This window comes from Mustela erminea, chromosome 9, assembly GCF_009829155.1.
Source record: "Mustela erminea isolate mMusErm1 chromosome 9, mMusErm1.Pri, whole genome shotgun sequence".
Lineage (NCBI taxonomy): Eukaryota > Metazoa > Chordata > Mammalia > Carnivora > Mustelidae > Mustela > Mustela erminea.
The window spans coordinates 50008891-50034552 of NC_045622.1; the positions used below are offsets into that span (position 1 = coordinate 50008891).

Genomic DNA, 25662 nt, shown 5'->3' on the forward strand with positions numbered 1-25662 from the left:
TCATCTCCCGCCTGGAATATATGCCATCTTTCTAAGTGGCCTCCATGCCTGCTCCCTATAATACAGTCCCACCCAGCTGGCCACGTATGTCCTCAAAAAAGCTTCACTGCTTAAAACGTCTCAGTAAATCTCTTTGATAATTACACAGAGAATAAACGGGAGACTTCGTAATATGGTATGCAAAGCTCTTATCATCTGGCCCATTTCATCTTCATTTGAAGTCCCAAAATAAGGAAGCAACACAGAATTTGATGCTGAATAGGAACAAAGACCAAGATCTGTTAATATCCAGGACAGTATAGGCACCATCCTACCCAGCATTTCACAAAACATTGGATTGGGTTTTGAAACTAGTAGTACTAAGAAATAAGACAGTGATTGAAAATGCTTATGAATGCCCTGCAACTCAGTCATGAGAGGCCAATAAATAACAACTGTTAATTATTCTCTTGGCAGAAGCTGTTTTTTGGTTTTTCTTCCTGAAGGAGTGAGGACATGGTTGGAACACTTGATCTTTTCTTTCACTGGAAGGTAAGGGCAGTGTTGTGACAGTTCTTTTGAATCTGAACTTTTGGTCACGTTTTCTTCCTTTTATCTGAGTACCATTTATTGGAAAATACTATAGTAGGCTTCTCGCAAAGCCCTGAAAAATTTTCAGATCTGTTGTAGTCCTATGTTTTAAAAGAGAAAATGTCAGGAGACGAAAATGAAATCTTTCTTTGAACACCACTGGTCACGAAAAGTTATGTGATTTGAGCCGATTCTTGGTTAGGTGTCAGAAGGAAACTTGCGATGAGCTTAGTCACTGGGGGGAAGGGTCTGTGGTATGACAGTGGGAAGAGGCTAAATGACATCAGTTTGTCCTGAAGGATTTAGAGACTTGTGTTTGGTCTGGACAAGCTTTGACATTCAAAGGAGTCTGATCTGATGTACAGTCTTTCATTCTTCCTTCTTCTTTTGTTTTTTTTTTTTCTTTTTTTTTTTTTAATCACATTACTTTAATTTTTTAATCACATTGCAGCAACTGATCTCCCTCAGCCAATTTGAAGTTTAGGACTAGGAACTGTAAGCTCCAGGGAAGTCAACAAAAGCCTAAATGAATGACTCTGATCCCAAAGAAAGAGATTAGAATGAAGTAGGAGATAAAAAAAAAAAAAAAAAAAGTTCAGTCATCTGTATTGTGTGAACAAGGCAGCAACTAGAGAATGCTTGGGATGAGTTCCATAAACGCATCCCAGATTATGCTGCCAAACATAGGGTAGAAAGGGAAATGTAAATCCCATTTTCTTGGGAGGCCTGAAGCTATGACACACTTCTACCTAGTGATTTGCAATGTTGGGCAACTTCATTGTCTTTGTGTCCTGGTGCCCTTTTCTGTCAAACGGGATGTGATTGTAGCACCTCCCTCACAGACCTGGGTGCTGGGAGACTGAGGCCCAACATTGCCCTTCCTCCTCTCAGTGACCAGCTGGCCACACTGAATGAGTCAGGCAAAATTGCATCCATTTGGTAATGCGCTTTCTGATTGTAAACTGTTTCTTAGGAACAATATTATAGTATAACAAAGTATACAAAAACATTAAAGAGTATAAATTGATCATGCCCAATATCAGTTTTCTTTTCACACATTTGCTTTTTGAAATATGAAAATTAGCATCGATCCTCTGATATTAGTAAAATTAAATGATTTTGTTTTCTGAGAGTTTTCTTCTTATTTATGAGTGTCAAGTTTGGGTCTTAATTTTGTTTTTGTTTTTGTTTCTTTTTTTTTTACATTTTTAAATTAATTATTTATATTAACATATAATGTATTATTTGCCCCAGGGGTACTGGTCTGTGAATCATCAGGCTTACACACTTCATGGCACTCACCATATCATATATGGAGATCCCCAGTCTCCATAACACAACCACCCTCTCCACACAACCTCTCCCTGCAGCAACCCTCATTTTGTTTTGTGAGATTAAGAGTCTCTTATGGTTTGTCTCCCTCCCGATCCCATCTTGTTTCATTTTTTTCCTTCCCTACTCCCCAAACCACCCCCACTCTGCTGCTCAAATTCCTCATACCAGGGAGATAATATGATAATTGTCTTTCTCTGATTGACTTGTTTCAATCAACATAATACCCTCTAGTTCCATCCACGTCATTGCAAAAGGCAAGATTTCATTTCTTTTGATGACTGTATAGTATTCCATAGTATATATATACCACATCTTCTTTATCCACTCATCTGTTGATGGACATCTGGGCTCTTTCCATAGTTTGGCTATTGTGGAAATTGCTGCTATAAACATTCAGGTGCAGATGCCCCTTTGGATCACAACATTTGTATCTTTAGGGTAGATATCCATTAGTGCAATTGCTGGGTTGTAGAGTAGCTCTATTTTCAACTTTTTGAGGAAACTCCATATTGTTTTCCAGAGTGGCTGTACCAGCTTGCATTCCCTCCAACACTGTAAAAGGGTTCCCCTTTCTCCACAACCTCACCAGCATCTGTCATTTCCTGACTTGTTAATTTTAGTCATTCTGACTGGTGCGAGGTGGTATCTCATTGTGATTTTGATTTGTATTTCCCTGATGCCAAGTAATGTGGAGAACTTTTTCATGTGTCTGTTGGCCATCTGGATGTATTCTTTGCAGAAATGTATGTTCATGTCCTCTGCCCATTTCTTGATTGGATTCTTTGTTCTTTGGGTGTTGAGTTTGCTAAGTTCTTTATAGATTTTGGATACTAGCCCTTTATCTGATATGTCATTTACAAATATCTTCTCCCATTCTGTCAATTGTCTTTTGGTTTGTGGACTGTTTCCTTTGCTGTTCAAAAGCTTTTGATCTTCATGAAGTCCCAGTAGTTCATTTTTGCCCTTGCTTCCCTTGCCTTAGGCAATGTTTCTAGGAAGAAGTTGCTGCAGCTGAGGTCAAAAAGGTTACTACTTATGTTCTCAACAAGGACTTTGATGGATTCTTGTCTCACATTTAGGTCTTTCATCCATTTTGAGTCTATTTTTGTGTGTGGTGTAAGGAAATGGTCCGGTTTCATTCTTCTGCATGTGGCTGTCCAATTTTCCCAACACCATTTGTTGAAGAGATTGTCCATTGGACAAATGTCCGCTGCTTTGTCGAAGATTAGTTGACCATAGAGTTGAGGGTCTCTTTCTGGGCTCTCTATTCTGTTCCATTGATCTATGTATGTGTTTTTGTGCCAGTACCATACTGTCTTGATGATAACAGCTTTGTAATAGAGCTTGAAGTCTGGTATTGTGGTGCCACCAACTTTGGCTTTCTTTTTCAACATTCCTCTGGCTATTCAGGGTCTTTTCTGGTTCCATATAAGTTTTAGGATTATTTGTTCCATTTCTTTGGGAAAAAAAAATGGGTGGTATTTCGATAGGGATTTCTTTAAACATGTAGATTGCTTTAGGTAGCATAGACATTTTCACAATATTTGTTCTTCCAATCCATGAACATGGAATGTTTTTCCATTTCTTTATGTCTTCCTCAATTTCTTTCATAAGGACTTTATAGTTTTCTGAGTACAGATTCTTTACCTCTTTGGTTCTGAATATATCTGTGATATCCATCTGGTCTAGTGTGTCATAAAAGGCCTTTATTTCCTTGTTGGTCATTTGCTTGAATAATCTGTCCATTTCAGTGAGGCGGTGTTTAAGTCCCCTACTATTATTGTATTATTGTCTATGTGTTTCTTTGATTTTGTTATTAAGTGGTTTATATAGTTGGCTGCTCCCATGTTAGGGGCATAGATATTTAAAATTGTTAGATCTTCTAGTCGGACAGACCCTTTAAGTATGATCTAGTGTCCTTCCTCATCTCTTATTATAGACTTTGGCTTAAAATCTAATTTATCTGATATAAGGATTGCCACTGCAATTTTCTTTTGATATCTATTAGCATGGGAAATTGTTTTCCACCCCCTTCCTTTAAATCTGAAGGTGTCTTTGGGTCTAAAATGCATTTCTGATAGACAGCATGTTGATGGATTTTGGGTTTTTATCCATTCTGATACCCTGTGTCTTTTGATTGGGGCATTTAATACATTTACATTCAGGGTAACTATTGAAAGACATTAATTTAGTGCCATTGTATTCCTGTAAGATGACTGTTGCTGTATATTGTCTCTGATCCTTTCTGGTCTACACTTTTAGACTCTCTTTTTTGCTTAGAGGACCCCTTTCAATATTTCCTGTAGGGCTGCATTGGTCTTTGCAAAATCTTTTAATTTTTGTTTGTTCTGGAAGCTTTTTCTCTCTTCTTCTATTTTCAGTGATAGCCTAGCTATATGTAGTATTCTTGGCTGCGTATTTTTCTCATTGAGTGCTCTGAATATATCATTCCAGTGCTTTCTGGCCTGCCAGGTCTCTGTGGATAAGTCTGCTGCCAATCTAATATTTCTACCATTGTATGTTATAGACTTCTTGTCCCGAGTCGTTTTCAGAATTTTCTCTTTGTCACTAAGACTTGTAAGTTTTACTATCAGATGATGGGCTGTGGACCTATTTTTATTGATTTTGAGGGTGGTTCTCTGTGCCTCCTGGATTTTGATGCTTGTTCTATATTATATAATAATAAATTCTCTATTATAATTTGCTCCAATATACCTTCTGCTCCTCTCTCTTTTTCTCCTTCTTCTGGGATCCCAGTTATTCTAATATTGTTTCATCTTATGGTATCACTTATTTCTCTGATTCTCCCCTCGTGGTCCAGTAGTTGTCTCTCTTTTGCTCAGCTTCTTTATTCTCTGTCATTTGGTCTTCTATATCACAAATTCTCTCTTCTGCCTCATTCATCCTACAGTAAGAGCCTCCATTTTTTACTGATCCTCATTAATAGCTTTTTCATTTCAACTTGGTTATATTCTAGTTATTTTTTTTCCTCTAGAAAGGGATTTTATTTCTCCAGAAAATGTTTCTCTAATACCTTGCATGCCATTTTCAAGCCCAGCTAGTACCTTGAGAATTGTCGTTCTGAAATCTAGTTCTGACATATTACCAATGTCCATATTGATTAGGTCCCTAGTTGTCAGTACTGAATCTTGTTTTTTGTTTTTTTTTGTGTGTGTGTGGTGAGTTTTTCTGCCTTGTCATTTTATCCATATATGAATATATGAATGAGAGAATAAAATACTAAAAGAGTGGCAAAGACCCTGGAAATATGTAAGCTAAGCAAATCAGAAGAGATCCAAAACCAGGGGGAGAAGAAATGGGGAAAAAAGGAATAAAAATTAAAAAATTAAAAATAAAAATATTACACATTATGTTCATATACTATATATGATATTATATATATACATATATATACACACACACACACACACACACACACACATACATATGACTGATGAATTAGACTGATGAATAAAACAGAGCCACCCACTTGAGTTTGGGTGTATTTTGGTGTCTTAAAGGACTCTATCTCCCAAAATTTTAAAGAAACAAAAACTTACATATATATACAAACATAAGGGTAAACACGATGAAGGGATGGAATATGACTGTAAAGATGAATCCTAAAAATGGAATTGATAAGATAAGTTTGTTGGAAACAGGAGAAAAAAAAAAAAGAGGAGGGAATGTATTCAGACTGGAGACTAGAACAAAGCCATGTGCTAGGTTAGGGTATATTTTGATCTAGTAGAAAAAATTTTATCACAAAATTTTTTAGGAAAAAAAGAAACCTAAATGTATATAAAAATTAAGGTTACACAATGAAGAGAAAAAATGTGACTATGACAATGAAGTTTTAAAAACATGTTTTTTTAAAGGTATCATTAAGATAAACTGGTTAAAAAAGTGGGAAAAGAGGAAAGAGTAAAAGTTTTAAAAAGAGAATAAGAAAAAAATAAATTAAAAAAATTAACTTTGCAAGACTAAAGGATCATAGAGGAAAAGCCATGAATTCTACGCATTGCTTTCCCCTAGCTCTGGCGTTCTACTGTTCTCTTTGATCGTGAGCTTGTTCTTGGCTGGATATTTTTGCTGGTCTTCTGGGGGCTGGTTCTGTTACAGTGATACTCAAATATCTTTGCCTGAGGTAGAATTGCACCATCCTTACCAGGGATCGGGCTAAGTAATCTGCTCAGGTTTGCTCTTGGAGCTTTTGTTCCCTGAGTGCTTTCTGTAGAGCTTTGGAGGACAGGAATGAAAATGGCAGCCTCCCAGTCTCTGGCCCATAGGAGCTGAGAACTCAGGGCCCCATTCCTTAGTATACCCTCAGAGATAAGCAGTCGATCACTCCTGTCTCCCTGGTTTACGGCCGCACTCTGTGCTCACCCGTCCTGTGACCAAGCATTTCTATCTCTGGTGCACAGCCCTGTTTGGAGATTCCTGCCATGCTGCTTTCCCAGAGGAGGAAGGTGAGTCTCTCCAGATTTTCCACTTGTGGGCTCCCTGCTTGAAGAGCAGTGGTCCAAGTGTGCCTTGGATCATGGTTTAAGGTTACCCTGATCTGAAAGCACACTCTTTGGCTCTGTCTCTGTAGTCGGCTTCCCCACTCTGATACTGGCAACTCTGCCACACTCAGACACCCTGATCTTTCTATGACCCTGCAGGACCTGAGACAACACTGTCCCTGCAAAGGCTCCACTTCTACTTATCCTCTGGTGTGATGTCCCTCAGTGGAGTAGACTTCTAAAAATTCTGATTTTGTGCTCCACTGCTCTGCCGCTTGCCAGGAGCCACCCCCACCCTGATCATCTATCTTCCCATCACTTTGGATTCACTTCTCCACACATCTTACCTTTCAGAAAGTGTTCGATTTTCTGTTCCTAGAATTGCTGCTCTTCTTCTCTTCTATCTCCTGTTGAGTTTGTAGGTGTTCAGAATGGTTTGATAGCTCTCTAGCTGAACTCCTGGGATCTGATGTCATTTCAGCCTGCTACTCTTCTGCCATCTTGCCTCTCACTCTAGGCAGGTTTTTTTTTTTTTTTTATGTTGCTTTTTACTCTATGCAATTTTCCTGGGGAATCTCAGGCCCAAGGATTAAACCACTACTTGTCATTAATGATTCTCAGAGGTTTATCTCCCACAGAGAATATCTACTGATCTTCTGCCAGCCCTTAATAGGCACACCTTTTATAAGTGCATCCCACTGAACTCATCACTTTTGGTTTTCTTTAACTAGTTTTTGGACCTTTTTACTCTCATTAGCAATTTCCACCCAGAAAAGAAATGCAGTCAAGTAAGACTTGATTTGCTACAAATGAGCTACTACATATGGCACAGAAACTAATAAATACCCCATGTGTGTTTGGAAGTATTTGTGAAAACTAACTATATGGTTAACCTGAACAAATGGGCAGAAAGTAGTTCTTTTAGCTTCTGTGTGCTCTGACACAGAAAGGAGATGGGTATTGTCAAACCACCATTGCAGGTGAAGAGTGTGACCCCAACATTCACCCAAGCTTAAATTGCATTTCTTCTAGAGAAGATAGGAAAGCTTATAGATGTTTAGATGATCCATCGGGATGGAGTTGGGCTGGCAGGTTCTAGCATCTTGAGAGGTTGTAGCGATTATAAAATAAAAAAGAATGTAGGTGCACATTGCAGAATGTACAGAATACATATGTAAAGTTTGGGGTTGAGAATGAGAAAGTTAAGGTCCCCTAGGATGGGCATAGAGGAATCTCTAGGTAATCAGGGATTGTCAGAAACCAAAGCAGTGTTGTGGACTACTGGACTAATTTGCTTTCTGGCACAATTACTGCATATTTATAAAAGGCTAAAGATGGACATAACATTCTTTAGGCTCACAGAGAGGGAGCATTAGATGAGAAACACTGTGTGTCTGCACATAACTCTCTCTCTACTAGGGCTTTCAGTATGAGGCCAAGAGGGTGGATAAGGGAACCAAACTCAGAGACAGCATGGACTAATTTTTTTTTTTATTTCATCCCTGGTCATAGGACCATGGTTCTCATGCTTCAGTGAGTATCAGAATTGCATGGAAGACTTGATAAACCACAGGTGTGGTGCTCCACCCCCAGGAGTCATAATTGAGTAGGTCTGGGATGAGTCCTGAGGATTTGCATTTCTTTTCTTTACTTTTTTTTTTTTTAAGATTTTATTTATTTATTTATTTATTTGACACACAGAGAGAGAGATCACAAGTAGGCGGAGAGGCAGGCAGAGAGAGAGAGGAGGAAGCAGATTCCCCCGGAGCAGAGAGCCCGATGCGGGGCTCGATCCTAGGACCCTGGGATCATGACCCGAAGCCAAAGGCAGAGGCTTCAACCCACCGAGCCACTCAGGTGCCCCAGGATTTGCATTTCTAACAGGGCCCGGGCAGATCCTGATGCTGGACCACTGTAACTCCATTCTAGTATAAACAGCGGGAAGTAAAATTAAGTTAGGGAAAGCTGATGGCCCCTTACTGTCAGTGAGAACATTGACAAATCTATTTAAGAGACATTCATTTCAAGCCTGGACAAACTCATCTCTCCTGCTTGTCTTTTTCTTACCTGGGCCATCTGGATGCATTCTACTTTTCTGAAGACCTCTGGGTATGTCGACTTATTTCACTTTGTACAATATAAAATATAAAAGCAGATTTCATTGATGAGGAAAGCTAAATTTATGTCATCAACAGCATCAGTAATGTTCAGGTTTATATATTGATAGCCATCTGTCTACTTGTGATCATTAAAATACTAACTTTTCTTTTTCCACATATAACTGCTAAAATAAGCAAAAACAAAACAAAACAAACAAACAAGCAAACAAAACCAAGAGGAATGGGTGTAAAGAGGTGTCTTTCTTATTGTCTCTCCCTAAACAGGGCTAATCTGTGCTTCCCCACAGATTCTCATCTTCTCCATGTTTTGTTGTTGTTGTTGTTGTTTTTATCACGATATATTTTCCCAAGATAATATAATCCTAAGGGAAATTCTGGTGCCAGCTGTTCTAATAAAGCATTTATTTCACCTCTGCCATCTTGTACTTGGATTGGCAATGAGGTATAGTAAAGGTGTCCCTAGGACAAAGACCTAAAGACTTTGATATTGAGTTGGGATCTTTTGCTAACTAGTTTCTACTAATATACCATTTATTAGATTCTCAGTCTCTTCATTGTTACATTGTAATTAATTACATTGATCCCAACCAGGACTGGAAGGAGGAGATTGTACCCATATAAAATTCTTTGTAAACTGTAAATGCTGTAAAAATAAAAGGCATTGTCATTAGTTCTCAATTAGGAATCAGTAGAATACTTTTCCTCTCCTTCACTCTTCTCTGCCTCTTATCCAGACAACTTTGGCTCGTTGGCTCCCTTTTGAAGGGATCTGAAATGCATTGTTGGTTTATTCCCCAGAAGCAATGAACACTTCCCAGTATAAGGAACCACTTAACATACATGAACAGGCATTGGCACGGAGCTCAACATGGACTTCCTACACTGAGGTCCAGCCAGAGGGTGATGACTCATCTTATTCTTCTGCGGAATTCTCATGGAGAAAAACATTAAGTCTCTTCTGCTGACTTGAACTGAAGGGAAAAGGGGTGGATTTTAGAAACTCTGTAAGACTTTTGATTTGACTCTGCATTACTGAATGGGGCCATACATTATCAAGGCAAGTGTAAACCTCGCCAATAGTTAGCTTCTCTATTAGTGCCATGCAGGCTTCCAGGGAGAGGGATGGGAGCTTCCTGTCCATTATTTATTTGAATTATTGTGACAACCCCACAAATTACATATTGGTATTTTTACATCACCAATGCAACAACTAGATTTCATAAGATTAAATACTTGCTTTTAGTCATGGAGACATTGAATAGCCGGGCCAGTCTTTGCCCACATTTTTGGGCTACACTGGATGGAAAGGCTATGTTGTTAAGTGGTTCAGAGTGCATAATGTGGGAGTAAATTGTGTGGGTTTCAGCTCCCAAGTTGCAACTTAAAAGCAGTGTGCTTGAGAGTGTTATGTAATTTATGCGTCATTCGGTTACCTTTGTTGTAAAAAGGGATGGTGTTATTTTTTTTTAGGGGTAATAGAAAGACTAAATTGGTTGAAACTTGCAAAATGCCCAGTGCATACAAACCCCTGATTCTAATTTGTTATTATTAGCATACCTAGTAGTTTTGTCCTTTAAGCTACTATAAAGTTATCCATTTATTCAAGAAAGCTTTACAGAACATCTTCTGTTTACCAGGTGCTATGGCAGTAATGAAAGGTCCCGGTGATGTGATGATGACTAGGTGATGGCATGATTTCACCTTTAGTTAATTTAGAGTTTTGTGAAGGGTCAGAAACTATTACCATAACCTAAATTCTTCAAGAGAGTCATGATCATACAGCAGTGAGGAGAAGGATGGAGAAATTAAATAGACTTAGCAGGAATCTGGCAAATCCTCACAGAATTGGTAGCTTTTAAGTTAGAACCAGCAGTGTTCATTCAGTGTAACCTAAAGATTGAAATTTTACAGAGAGACTAACCATAAGTGAATCCATAAGGCATATAATGACATGGCATGTTTAGAGAGTTTGCAAAAGGAGAAAAGCAATGAACAGAAGGAAACGAGAGGTAGAAATCAGTTGAGGTACATTACAAGCCATGAGGGGGAATTTGTAATTAATCCTAAGAGCAGTGGAGGAACATTGAATATTTGTTACAGATTTGATTATTTAGAGAGAGACAGAGTGTGTGTCCTAGCTGAGGGAGGGACAAAGGGAGAGGGAAAGAATCTGAGGTAGACTCCTCCTGAGCACAGGACCCAGTGTGCAGCTGGATCCCAGGACCCTGAGGTCATGATCTGAGCTGAAAGCAACTGACTGAGCCACCCAGGTGCCCTGAAACACTGAATTATTTTAAGCAGAGGAGTGCCACCATCCAATTTCCATTTTCCCTTTAAACTTTTCTTTCTCTTTCACTCTCTACCACATCTCTTTCCCCTTGCCTTTACAAATAAGATTTAAGAAAGCTGATAGAGTTCTTAGACAATGTCACTGATAACAATAAAAAAAATAGATGTTGTGAAAGTGTCAAGGGGAAGTTGAAAGTGGGCAGACTATATAGGGGGCTCTCAGCAGACGAGAAACCGAGTTAATGAATATTTGTCAAATCCTACTATGTACCAGGTATCATTCTACAAGACAGGAAAACAGTACTTTAACAAACACTCTTCTGCTCCTCATGAACCTTACATTCTGGTATAAGGAGACAGAAACTAAATCAGTAGGGAAAAAACACATGTATATTTACGTGTGTGTGTGTGTGTGTGTGTGTTTAAGATTTATTTATTTACTTGAGTGAGAGTGCGGGCAAGCGGTGGTGGGGAGGGTAATGGGAGAGGGACAACGTCCAGCAGACGCCCCTCACTGAGCAGGGAGCCAGATGGGGCTCAACTTCATGACCATGAGATCATGACCTGAGCCCAAACTAAGAGTCAGACACTTAATAGACTGAGCCATCCAGGCACCTGCCCCTGTGTGTGTGTGTGTGTGTGTGTGTGTGTGTGTGTATGTGTGTGTATGTATTATATCAGATAATGACATGCTGTAGATAAAATAAAAATATATCAGGGAGAGGGGAGTTGGAGGGTTGCAATGTTAAATGGTGAGGTGGCTGGTAGCCAGGACAGGTGTCCCTCAGAAGTTGTAGGTATGATTTAAGCAAAGACCAGAGAATACGAGGATTGATCCACACTGATATTTGAGGGAATAACATTCTAGCAAGGGAAGCTATAAGTCCCTAGGGTAGAAACAGGGACTATGAGCAGAACAGGATAATTGAAGTATAATCAGCAGAGGAGAGGTAAATGGACTTTGGGGTGGATGGAAACAGATGATGCAGAATTCTATAAACTGCTGTGAGAGTTTTGGCTTCTACTTTAAATGGACATGATGGGCTATAAAAGGATAGCTCAAAGAATTTTTAAAAATTCCATATACATAGGAAAAGACTGATTATTTTGTAACAACTAGTAGTCACCCAAAGCAGCTCCAAACGTTCTTTATTGATAAATGTCCTGGGAATTACCAGAACCCATTTTAAATCTTCCAGCCAATCAAAAGCAATGCACCTCCGTGAGTATCCTTTGCCAGTCCCTCACATCTGACAGTCAACCAAAGGACTTAGTTCATTGCACACATTCCTGAGTGCAGACAAACCAACAGTCTCACTCACCGTGATACTCTCCCCCTCCATCAACCCTTCAATACTTGGAAAAGTCTACCACTCTTTGAAATCCTTACATATCGTAGTCTGACCAGCAAACTCTCTCTTACTTTAAGTAAGCCATAAATTCAGCTTTGTGGTTTTGCTTGCTAGTTTGCTCCACAGATTAAATGGTGGTCTTGTTCTTAAAATTCATGAGGGCAGGAATGCTACAGATATGACTTAGAGACACTCTCCCTTATGCATCTCCAGCCATACAGGATTGGGAGCTACACAGTGTTTGAAAAACTCATGTTAGTGAGTTTGGCTGGGGAGACATGGCTGGGGGTAACTAAAGTGTAGTTAGTAGTGTAGTCTAGTGTAACTAGAGAAGTGGTATTTGGAGTGAATTTGTAAAATATTGAGGTGGTAGTCAGCAGAATATTAATTGCATGAAGAATGGAAAAGAAAATGAAAACTGAAAAAGAACTTCAAGGTTTTCTTATTGTTACAAATGGGTAGGTAGAATAGAATATCAATAATGGAAATAAGGAGCACAGGAAATAAAGCAAACTTGAAATGTAAAGAGACTCTTGGACATGTTGCGTTTAATGTACATTCAGGATCTCTAATAAACTCTTGGAAATACGTTGTAAAGTATTTCACTGCAGACAGATTTTAACATTGAGGTCAGTGGTTCATGCATTTACAAGTCACTGAAAAGACATTTGCAATAATGAATGGAAGAGGGCATAGATGGATACGTAAATGTCTGAATAAGTGAATAAAAGTATGTGGGAAAAAACAAATATTTGAAAGTTGGGCATACAATTGCTATTCCCACCAAAGATCTTGAAGCAGCTTTGAGGGTTAGTTTGCATATTTGGGAAAAAAAAAAAAAAGGAAAGAAAAACCATATTGTATTAGCAGCACAGCCTCAGCCTAACCAAAAAGGAAAACACACACACACAAACACAAACCTGTAAACCGAGTTAGACTTAACTGACCTTTGTTGAACATGCCTTCACATACTAGGTCTCAGTAATTCTATAGCATGTCAGTCAGAGTAGACTTGGACAGAGGAATCCCAAAAGATCCAAAACAGTTTTCATCTCCATCTGTCAAAATTAGCCAGGGAAATAGCAAAAATGAACCAGTTGTATTTAGGCTGCCTCTGCAGCTTTCTGATGGCTTCTCTTGTGAAGCAGCCCATTCCCCTGCCTTCCCTATTGTAAGCCAATAAGTGTGCACATGGATCTAAATATTCTCTGTGAGGAATCAGATGGCTGGTTTTTGCTGAGCTCTGGAATTTCCGTGAGCAAATTGAGCAACTTCTAAATTGTCGAAGTTCTCACCTTTAAGAAAAAGGCAGGTTAAGTAGCGAATGTAGTAATCAACCCAGGATTTTGCAGAATTCTTAAAGGGATGCTTGTTAATCTCTTCTTTAATATATTCGTTCATTCAGCAAGTTTTTGTTGAGTACTACCCCAGTGCTAGGTATAGGGAATACAAAGGTAAGCAAAATCATGCATGGTTCTTGCCCCCACGTGACTTAGTTTCATGATGGGCCCAAGGTATTTGTCAGTATTTACAATAGCTAGATGAATATCATACATTTATCTATGACAGTCTCATTGACAATTTGCTTTATTGCCTTCTGGCTAAAATTTTATTCACTCAGTAAATTTTACTCAGTTAATCTCATGGTATCTGTAGCTTAAAACTCAGGCTTTCAGAATGTAGATGTGTAGGGGTAAGAGGGTAACAGAGGCGTCCATGGCATACACTGTGTTTGGAGCCTCTGGATTATGTATGTAATTACATGTATGAGCAAACTGTGCCTAGTGTTTAGGGACTTGGACTCCAGGATCAGGATAAAATGGGTTTGAAACCTGGATTCTCCACTGACCGGTTATTTGGCTCTGAGCAATTCACTTATCCTCTGCAAAAAAAAAACCCTAAATTTTATGTGCCATTTGGTGGAATCATTATATACAAGTTATGTGGTTCCCCTTACAACTCTGGAAGTAGACCTTATGATTCCTTTGGACGGTAAGGAAACTGAGATTGAGAGGAGATTACAAAAGACTCAGAGCTTATAACTAGTGGGTCAGGATGCAAACAGGATTTTGACTTCAGGTCCATCTTTCTGGTTTTTTTGTTTGTTTGTTTGTTTTGTTTTTTTAATATTTTATTTATTTATTTGACAGACAGAGATCACAGATAGGCAGAGAGACAGGCATAGAGAGAGAGGGGAAAGCAGGCTCCCTGCTGAGCAGAGAGCCTGATGTGGGGCTTGATCCCAGGACCCTGAGATCATGACCTGAGTGAAGGCAGAGGCTTAACCCAACCCACTTTCTGTTTATCATCACACCATCTTTGTATCACTGGCATCTCATCTTTGTATCCCCTGGCATGCCCCGCACAGTGCCAAGCACTAGGTGGCGCCATTCCTCCCAGCAGTTTTGAAGAAGCAGCTCCTCCCTGGTGAGGAGGAACCTTACCCTCTATCCAGCTCTGTGAGTTTTGGTTTCCCTATCACAGGTGTACTTTTGTAACACCAATTAATCTTCCCCTTCTCTGAATTCCGAAACTGCCAAAGCCTCTCCTCATTGTCAGCGGATATCTTGGAAACCTCATTTTCAACGTGTTCTCCAATAACAGCAGCAATTATTCTTAATCATTATTTATACTAATTTGATGCTTCAGTGAGATTATGTATTATGCCTGTCCTTCCTAATTTTTTTCTTTTTCTTTTCTTTTTTTTTTTTTTTCAAACTGTAAGTGAGAATCAATGTAATGGATTGATGTCAAGTTTTAGGTAGCTATTAACATGACTAGGGTTATCTAACCTTATTACGTTGATTGTAGTTTCTCTTCTGTATCTTCCAGCAAACCCTCAAATTGATTTTAAAATGCTGCTATTGACCTAAAGATTCTTAACAACAGGAGGTTTAAATGCCTTTCATTGTTATGCTTCCTGCTTATAATACCAATTACTGTTCAAAGTTTGCAGCAGGAAACTTAATTCCGGTGTAGATTTCAGCACAGAGTCAAGGGGTCCATGTCTCCTATGGACATAGATGGAGAAGAGGGGTGACCTGTCATTCAGTTCCAACTGGCAACTGTCACACCTGGAAGAAGTCCCCTTTCCCTCATGCCTGTGGAGGGCCATCCAGTTTTTCTCAAATGTTGTTTAGGGACTGCTGACTCAAAGAGAAACAGGAGAGAACTTGGGCTGAGGGCTCAAAGGACCTGAGTCGAAGCCTTTGCTCAACTACCAACTGATTTTGTGGCTTTGAATATAAGGCCTGATCTATTTGAAGTCTCAGTCTCGTGATTTGTAAAATCAGGATATTAGACTCCATCTCAGGAAAAGTAGTATTTTCCTTAAATAAGAGTCAGTGCTTGAAGAGTACCAAAATTAAATACATAATTCATAATTGTGTGTATGACTGTGTGCTTGTATTTGTGTGTGTGTCACGGGTCTCTGATCTATCAACCTTCAAGCTGTGCCTACCAAATATAAGAACTGTGGCTCCTCCTCCTCCTCCTCCCTCTGCTACCCTCTTCTTCTTTAATTTCATCACAGAAGGGTTCACTATAGTAGCTAGAACTTTAGTTGAAAGAGGAGGAAACCCCACTAGGTCTAGCTTGAACAAAGAAGGGAATTAGTAGGTTAATGCAGGCTTTCACAGAACAAGCACACTGTACCATTATTTTCATTTGTTCTTTTTTTTTTTTTTTTTTCAGGTAGGTGGTTCAAGTCTTTTCTTACATCACAGATTTACATTCTTTAGTTAGAATATATGTGTTCCCAAGTTTTGTTCCTTTGAGGCTCAGTCACCAAGGTGTTCTGCCTCCATTTCAAATCTCAGCTAAAGACACTAGTTGCCCCACAGATCAGCCACTGGTCACCATGTCTATGCAGAAGGGTGGGCTGGGCTGGGACAGTTTTCTGAAGAAAGTTGATAGACGAAGCACCCTATGGACAGACATTACATAACAAAATGGTTATAGAAGTGTTCATCTGACATTTTACTTTGCCTTCTTTTAAAAACCCTCTCTTTCTACCAATCTGATTTTGTTTTGTTTTTCAAAAATGTTATGTTATACACAGTTCCTGTTCAACACAATGAGTCTTTTTAAATCTATTTCTTTTTGGATTCTGATGTTTTCCAAGTATTTTACAAACACTACATGCACCGCAATCATGCTACAGATTGAAGTTATTAGGTGAGGAAATTTCAGGTAGGCTTTTAAAGAAATGGTTCTGGCCCTGGGCCCTCCTGCCTGCATTTTACTGTCCTCTGCTCAAGTGCCCTCATTAGACCGTGAGCAGAGCCTTGCATTGCTCAGAGTTGCAGAGGCCTGTCTGCCTTTCTACTTTCAAAAACCTGCTAGGTTAGCATAGGAGATTCTATTTCCCCACCCTCCATGCTTGGTGTGGTTGTGGAAAGGGTCGGAAGGCATGGCCCACACAAAGCTGCGTGACCCTGTGCAAGTAACCTTAGTGGCTGGTTCTCTTATCTTCAGAATGAAAGAGGATGGGCATCCTGGATGGCTCAGTCAGTTAAGTGTCTGCCTTCAGCTTAGGTCATGATTCCAGGGTTCTGGGATTGAGCCTGCATCAGGCTCCCTGCTCAGTGGGGAGCCAGCTTCCCCCTTCCGTCTACTTCCCATCATTCATGTTTTCTCTCTCTCTCTCTCTCTCAAACTGAAAACCAACAAACAAAACAAAATGAAAGGGAAAAGGAGTAGACTTCTGCTTAACTTGTTCCATTTTTTCTAGGCATGTTAAGTGCTAACTTCACTCTAATCCTTCAAAATAGATATCAAAATTACTAAACCTTAGAAATCAAAGAATCACCAGCTATCAAGTAAAAAGAGTTCTAGGCTTTAGTCAGAAAGTCTGGATTCAGATTCCACTTCTGCTTCTTATTAGCTTATTGGCTTAAACTCTGGAACAATTACTTTATATGTCTCATTCCCGTTTCTTTTCTGTAAGATGAATACAAGCAGACTTTTCGAAAGTCTCATGAGAGTAAAAGATAACCTATTACGCATCTGCAACAGTGTCTGTCGAGCAGTGAGTGTTTAAGAAATAGCTGTAGTGTTAATGTTAGTGCATGTGCCTGTGCGTGTGTGGGCATGTATGTGTGTGTACACATGTGTGTGCATGCATGTGTGCACCTACACATGTGTGTGCATGTGTGTGTATGCACCTATGTGCCTGTGTGAGTGTATTATTAAGGAAACAAATCTGGCTCCTGCTGACGCTGGCACAGCGCCAGAGCAGTGAGGATTTAACCACAAACTAGCACATACAGTAATTCACAGCATTTGACTTTGTAACTTCTCTTATATAGCTCTTATTTGAAATGACTATTGTTTTTCTCTACCTATAAATACATAATATGTATGCTGTGGCTGTCCAGATGGACAGTAACACAGTCTGTCTCTATATCTCATTTTCAGATCTAGAATAGGAGTGCCATTTATGGGGAGTGGCTTTAACAGGGAGCCCTCATTTTTGAGGAACAAAAAACTGAACTTTGAGTATAGCTGTTCCATAAGCCACACCAAACCAAAAATACACCTCAATTTGGGATGAATATTTACGTGGGCATGTTCTCCAAATGCAATGATAGATGGTTATTTTTCTCAATTTATATTGATCCATGTAACTCATTTAATTATTGATTAATAATTAATTTTCAAGGACTGAAGTAGAAATTAGAAAAATTATGCAATACCCCAAATTATTCAATTGAATATTATTAACTGAGCATTCAGTAATTATACCACGCCACATGAGTCCTTCCATGATACTTTATATGTGTTTTGTCTTTAATCACTATAATGGGATCTTTGCTAGATGGTGGCTCCACTGATAAAGAAAAATTAGAAAGGTAAAGTTTAGAATGTTTTCAAAGACTGGGGAGCTTGCCCAAGGCTAGAAAGATAATAATGGCAGGGCTACTTTCTCAGGTCTGTCTGGATACAGAGTTCTCAACCACCATGTTAAATAGTACCTCTCTGTATTGCAATAATCCTGTGATAAATTGTATTAGGTTTTAAGGGTATAATACCCCCCCAAAACAGAATTCTTGTCCTTAAGGAGAAGGATTCTATAACTGTACTACCCACTATGGTAGCATGTTGAACAACTGAAATGTTGCTAGTTTAAATTGAGACACACTGTAAGTGTAAAACACACTGCATTTTGAAGACTGTACACACACAAAAAAAAGAGTGTAACATACCTTATTGACAAGTTTTATATTGGTTACATGTTCATATGGTATTAGTTAAGTAAGATATATTACTAAAATTCACTTCATCTGTTCCTTTTTTTATTTTAATAGAAATTATAAAATTACATATGTGCCTTGCATTTGCCAGTGGGGGTTGAAGAGGCAAAGTAAACAGTCAGTTTTAATGCATTTTGAATAGTTCAGAAGACACAAGCACATGGGAAAAGCCTAAAGAATCATGAAGTTTCCTGAGAGAGATGTGAGCTGCAAGTGAATAGTTAGTACTGAGATAAAAAGAAGCAAAAGGTATTTCAGGAAAAGAAAAGAAAATATTTCATTCAGAAGTGAGAAATAGCCCAGTACATTTAGGGAACATCAAGACATTCAGTAAAGAGCAAAGAGTAGGAAGACAGACGTGGCAAATGCCTCTCGGCTTATAAAAGGAGAATTTTTATTACGAAAGTCTGGGAGCTACTCAGGACTGGGGATCTTGAATATAACAAATTCCACATGTATCTGTGTAAAGAAACTTTTTCCACCAAGCAAATACTGGCCCTTTTGTCACAGCCACCCTTGACCTCATTAAAGGATCTTAAGGAAAGCTACTAGTAGTGTTATTGATTGGAATTTTGGACTTGCATAAATCATATCTTCTGCTTTTTGTCAAACACATTTCTTGGGTCTAGTTTTCTTTCTTTCTGTCTATAAATGATCCAAGCATAATTAAGTTCTTAAATCAGGTGCACACACACACAACACACTCACCCAAACAACTATTAAAATTGAGATGTGTAAAGATGCTGGAAATCAATATTGTATATAATTCTAGAAGCTTCTCTCTTGTCTTCCATTTGAGTGCCTTAGCACGCACATTTCACTCCAGTGAAGAGGCATGCCAATACTCTTCTAAATCTGGGATAGGGCAGGACAAGCCCATTATTTTTCACAAGAAATCAGGAAAGATCCTGCTTTTTGGAGTGTCCTCCAAGAGAATACACCTAATCAGAGAACCAAAAAGCTTTATGGAGAGACATTTCCATAGGAAAAAAGAAAGTCAAAAGATCAGGGTAAGCAGTTTATAAATAAATTTTCTTTTTTTTTCTTTTTTTTTAACAGTTTTTTTTCTTTAGTTGTTTTTTTTTTTTTTAAAGAATAAATTTTCTAAAGCCTTCTTAAAGAGTAAGTTGTTTCCCAATGAGTGTTCCTAAAGCACTTAATTCTTGCTTCCAGCCCATTCACTTCTGTCATTATGTAGCAATTCTTTAAATTCTCACAATTATCAAAACACTTAGGATATCCCCAGTGTTCCACAGATATTTACATGAGTGCCAGAAAACATGAATGAATGAATCAGACAGTCAGTCAGCTAATACATTAAAATCCTAGCTCTATCTTGAATTTAACTAAGTATTCTTGAGCAAGTAACTATGTTTCTGGATCTTTTTTGTTTGTTTGCAAATAGTGTGACCAAAGAGTTTCCTTATAGACTAATTTTCTGTGGTCCTATGCATTCAGGATTATAAATTTGCAAGACTCTTTTTCATCTCTTCTTTAGCTCAATAATTAAACAAACAAACAAAACACACACACACAATAAAATAAAAGAAGAGCAGTAACCCTCCTCCCTGCCAGATTTGAAATCTATTTAGTAAGAAAAGTATGCCAATGACTTTTCTCCCTTTCTTTTATTCAGAAGCCCATCCTTCCATGATCAAATAAACAGTTTATCCATATGGTTTTCTGTTTTTTAAAGATTTTATTTATTTATTTGACAGACAGAGATCACAAGTAGGCAGAGAGGCAGGCAGAGAGAGAGGAAGGGAAGCAGGCTCCTTGCTAAGCAGAGAGCCAGATGCAGGGCTCAATCCCAAGAGCCTGAGATCATGACCTGAGCTGAAGGCAGAGGCTTTAACCCACTGAGCCACCCAGGTGCCCCTGGTTTTCACTTTTTGAGAATATGTTTTAAGTATATGTCCTCAAAGCTCTTTAGGTATATTTTAAAATAGAGGGAGAGTAGAAACATGAAGTCACCAAAAATGATCACTTTATTTCAAAAGTCTCTCAAGAATTTTCTCAAACTATGTAGGCATATGCCACCTCCATGTTTCAAATAAAACCTAGAACACAAACACTCAGTACATACCACTTGATAACATGTGAAGTGAAACAGGTATATTTGAAGGGAAGTTTCCCTGTATTTGTATGCAGCTTTCTAAATTACTGTGTATTTGTGGAGTCCCTAAGTGAAAGTATTTTCCATTTTCATTTATTCTCCCCAAAGTTCCTTGGGATAATTGCAACTAGCATTTATTCAAGATCAATTTTAGAAGAAATAAGTTACTTTCTATAAGACACAGACTTGTGAAAAATATCTTAAGTCACTCTTTTTATGTTGACTGCTTCCGAATTCAGAGCTGAAGTTATTTTACACACTGCAATTAAGTTGAAATGGTGATATAGTGGTTTAATACCTTTTATGAAATTGCCATACTTCTGACATATCACATATTTTCATGCTCTGAAAAACTCTAGCACAGTAAATTACTGTGCGAATCACATAGCACCTATTTTTTTTACAGAACAGAAATTTTCATCAAATTTATTTATCCATTCAGTGCACATTTACTGATCAACTAGGATGTGTCTAGATGCTTTAATATAAAGATGAATACTAGAGCTTCTGCCTTCAAGATTGTACTCTCTCATAGGGGATGTGTGTATGTATGTGTGTGCACATATCCATGCCACATACAAAGAGAATATTTAAACAGTTTGTTGGATAATTGATAGAAATTGGTAGAAGGGCAGAGAACTGCATTATTTAGAACTTTCAGAGAATCAGGAATCAAGACAGCATTAGACATACAGGAGATATATTGAGGGAGGATTGGGATAAAGCTTTAGATCAGGATGCAGGTCTGATGCCTGTGGAAGGAGAGAGAAAGAAGACTTGAGATAGGAAGCATCTCTCATTGCATCTGAATTCTAAAAAAGTTCATTCAGGACCATGGGGAATCCTCAAACCCAAGTCTTTCAGTGGAAGAGTCCTACTTTTTGTTAGAATAGGCCGGCCGTTATACCCCATATGTGTTCTGTCTCTGGCTGGGAGCAACCTGCACAAAGCATGAGCTTGACAGGAATGCACCTGTGAATTCAAAGGGACAGAAGCTGTGGTGGTCAGTCAAGCAAGCTCTCCAGAGCTAGAAATGTGAATGGCTCATTTTCATGGTGATCCAGATACTTAGACCGTTATAGGAGATGAGTAATATTTTCCTAAAAGAGATGTGATATCTCTGTGATTTAAGAGTGGCTACAGAGATGCTCAGATGAGGGCTGATAAGGGGCAAGTAATTCCAACAAAGAGGTATAGTTCAAGTTAAATCACAGAGGAATGGAAGAGCTGGTTATGGAGTTAGTTATTAGCACTTTGATATTGGTAGAGTGTGAAAAGTAAATAAGGCAGGAAGTGGTAAAATGTGAGACTGGTGAGGTCAAGCAGAGGCCAAATAAAGAATGAATTCATTTTGCAATATAGTTATCCAGTGGGAAATGAGGAGCCATTGCAAGGATTCAATCAAGGAATGTCATGATTATATATGAAATTTATTAAATCAATACAGTAGCTGCTGAGAAGGATAGACAAGAATTGGAAAGACTAGATTCATTTGGAAACTATTTTAGTAAGGTTAGCACCTGTATCAGGACAGTGGTCAATGGAATGAAAAAGACAAAGGGTACATGATATAGTTAGGATGTAAACCACATCAGATGCGACTGTGGAATGTGAAGAAGGATTTGAGGATGATTTGCAGCGGTGTGTCTCAGTTGTCTGGGTGGATGATGATATTAATAACCAAATTGAAAAAAAAAAGTAATAAAGAAGTGGTATCAACAAGTGTGTACAATGTGACACAGTCAGTTGACTGAGTACAGAACTTTGAGTAACACCAGTTTCCTTAGATGGAGAGAAGAGAAAGAGCCAGGGAAGAAGTGTCATTAGGGAGATATGAAGGGACTTTCAACGTGGTAGAAATATAGTATTTATAGCACTATTGGGTTTCAAGAAGAGCAGAGTGCACCGTGGTATACAGTGGTGCCGCTAGAGCTGTTAGTACTGCCTTGTGAGAACTGATCATTACATTTTTAGAATTTTACAAGCCAGTTGTTAAGTGTAGCCATTACTAAAAATTGAATGATATAAACTTAAAATAAATAATTTTAAAACAGAGGTAATAAATATTCAAATCTTATTTTCTAATTATTTTACTCAATTTTCCTATTATCTGTGATCTCAAGATTATTTATGTCTCATATCTGTAATGATGAAAATACTATAAGAGTGTGCTATTGCATTTCTCTTCCCAGCTCCACGTTCAGTGATATTATATTGAGAGCTTGAAATCAGCCATGCTAGGACTATTTTTATCATGGGAACTGACAAATGATCAAGTAAAGGTTGTTTTGTCTTGTTTTGTTTTCTTGGAGTTTCTTGGAGAGCCTTCTATTGGTGGGGATCTGGTCATGGGTAGTCTAGAAGTATACTTTCAGCTTAGATGCATGGGAGCAAATGGTAATTCCTTAGATACAAGTGTTGCCTTAGAGCATTGGGCTTCCTTCTCAGGAATGGATGGAGACCAGCTACAAGAGGTTTCAGTTTGCTATGGGCTCTGGCAAGTCAATCAATAGGCAAGAAGAGACTAAAATTACCCTAGAGATTTGAAATTATTAAAACATTTTGGATAAATGAGCTGTCCTATGTAGGAGTACTTATTTGTCTTCTGGGCTTGGAGAGAGCACAAAGTATGGGTATAGATAGTGTGGTAGGAGTGAGGTATTAGTAGGGAAATAAAGCAAATGTAGTATTGGGTCCTCAGGTATCCCCAGTGAAGTAAGAGGCGTAAGTCATCTTCTGGAACTGAGTTAAACAAGATTGGAATAAAATCAAGTACTAATAAGCATAGGGAAAAGGACTGATGGGCATTGCCAAAGACTCAACTGAGAGCAGAGGCCTTAAGAATACATGGGTGTTCATCTGCACAGCTGGACTTCTGTGCTGACATGTATGTGTGGAGAAGGTGGATGACAGTACTCGTTCAGGGTGAGATGTTTTGGATGAGGAATGGCAGAGAGACTGGAATGAATGGGATTTGAAGATGCTGGAGTGAAGCATCTTCTGACACAGGACCCAGATCAACAGAAGATCTGGAGTAGCTAAGAAAGGTCAGAAAGAGATTAAAAGCCCCACAGAGAAAAAATGGTATTTGACTAGAGATTTTCTAAGAAGCCATGGAAACCCTGGTCTGAGCAAGAGCAGGTGCCAGATTGCAGACTCCCAGGACAGACTTGGTTGTTCACATCCATGAGAGATCCAGTTAGCTTAGGGGCTCCTGTTCTGTAGAGGGCGATTCAGGTCCCTGTTTCAGTTCGGAACCTGGGTCACAGAAAGGACTAAAATATGGGCAAAAGTGAGAAGAGAGAAGAGGACTCTCTCAGATCAGATCATCATGGGGTTGGGTTCTTAATAGTCAGATTTTGGCCCAAAGTTTGAAGGAAGTGCTTATGAAAGGATAACTGATGTTTGTGCTCTATACCTTAAAGTGACCTATGACTGTAAATGCCAGATTCTAAGATGAAGTAAGTGAAAATGTAGACACACACACACACACACACACACTTTTTAAAAAATGACTTCATGATTACACATCACTTCAGAATCTTGAACTGTAGTAGTCTGGACCTGGAATGGGGAATCAGGAGAACCAACATCTGCAACTCTTTCAAAGGTGATTGCCCTCTTAGTCAGAAATCAAGCTGGTAGCATAGGAAATTCAGATCTTTATGCCTGGCCTGATTCTCTCATTAATTATAGTTTAAATAAATTATCTTTCTTTTTTAGGACTGGTTCTTTTCTGAAAATAAAGAATTTGAATGACATGACAACCTTGTCTAGGGATCCTGTGAAGTGAAAAGCAAATAAACAAACAAACAAAAACCTCAAACAATCTCAAGCAAATGAGGTTTTATTTTGTTTGTTTTGTTTTAAGATTTTATTTATTTATTTGACAGAGAGACAGCGAGAGAGGGAATACAAGCAGGGGGAGTGGGAGAAGCAGACTCCCCAGTTCACTTCGCTGGGGATACCTGGATACCTGGAGCAAGGAGCCCGATGTGGGGCTCAATCCCAGGACCCCAGAATCATGACCCAAGCCAAAGGCAGATGCTTCAATGACTCAGCCACCAGGCGCCCCTCAAGTAAAAGAGGTTTATTTGAAAGGTACAGGAAAAGTTTGTCAAATTCTTTAAAGGTGGCATGACTGCGACTCAAATCATGAATGTGTGTGTGTGTGTATGTACTTGTGCCTCTGGGGCCTCTTGTCTCTCGTTTCTGCCACTCTTTTTGGCTCTGCTTCATTTGCCCTTTCCCTCTGCAGACTGTTTATATATTTGTTTGGTTGGTTTGGTTCCCCCCACCCCCGCCACTGGTTTTCAGTGACAGACAGACATTGGCTTTAACTGGTGAACCTGCTGGGGCATAATGGCTCGAGTTCCCGGAATCCTTTGTACATGTTTTTCTTTAGATTCCTATACTGAAGAGGGGAAGAATCTCACTCACTTAGCTTGGATCAGGTGCTCAAGAAGATGTGGCATGGTGGCCAAAAATCACTGGACACAAACACACCTGAATGGAATCATGGAAGCCCTTCCCAAGAAGGAGGCATGGACTGGGCACACTCCCTCAACCTTTTGCACAGTAGCCTTCACTCCTACTTTATTTCCTAAATATTCACAATCATTTGACTCTTCGAACCTTTTCATAGTTTTTTGCTAAGTTTCTACTAGATACTTGTAGACATATTATTCTATAAAGCTCTTTAGTGCATTGTCTTTCCCTGTTACAGAACATCTCAGGAGCTTGTGGGTTCCCTTTGTTGCTGTCCTCTGTGTAGTACAGGGTTCATCTGGTACAGAATCTGTGTGATGTAAATGTGGATTGTTGGCTTCATAAGCCCTTCCTTCACAATGCAGTCTCTAGAGCCCTAAGTCCTAACAAAAACTTCTACTGCCCTCAGCTCCTTGATTTCAAAATACTCAGTTGGGTTACTATATTCACTGGAAACACACAAATTATATGTGAAGACTGGGTATGTGTCAAGCCATAGCCAAAAACAACAGAACATGAGCATAGAGACAACTGGTGAGAAAGCCACAGAAGAAAAGCTTCATGGGAGAGTTACAGGCTTTGAATTCTGTGCCAGCCTCTACCTCCCCCCAGCCTTACAGAACGTTACCTTTT

At 38.9% G+C, this 25662-nt stretch overlaps 1 long non-coding RNA gene across 1 annotated transcript in view; it reads left to right on the top strand.

The window, feature by feature from the left end:
• Window positions 1-462: 462 nt before the first annotated feature.
• The window catches only part of LOC116599148, an 855651-nt gene continuing 830451 nt past the window's right edge, over window positions 463-25662 (top strand). The window contains exon 1 of the long non-coding RNA XR_004289259.1: window positions 463-531. This is a non-coding gene — a long non-coding RNA (uncharacterized LOC116599148). The remainder of the gene's footprint in view (window positions 532-25662) is intronic.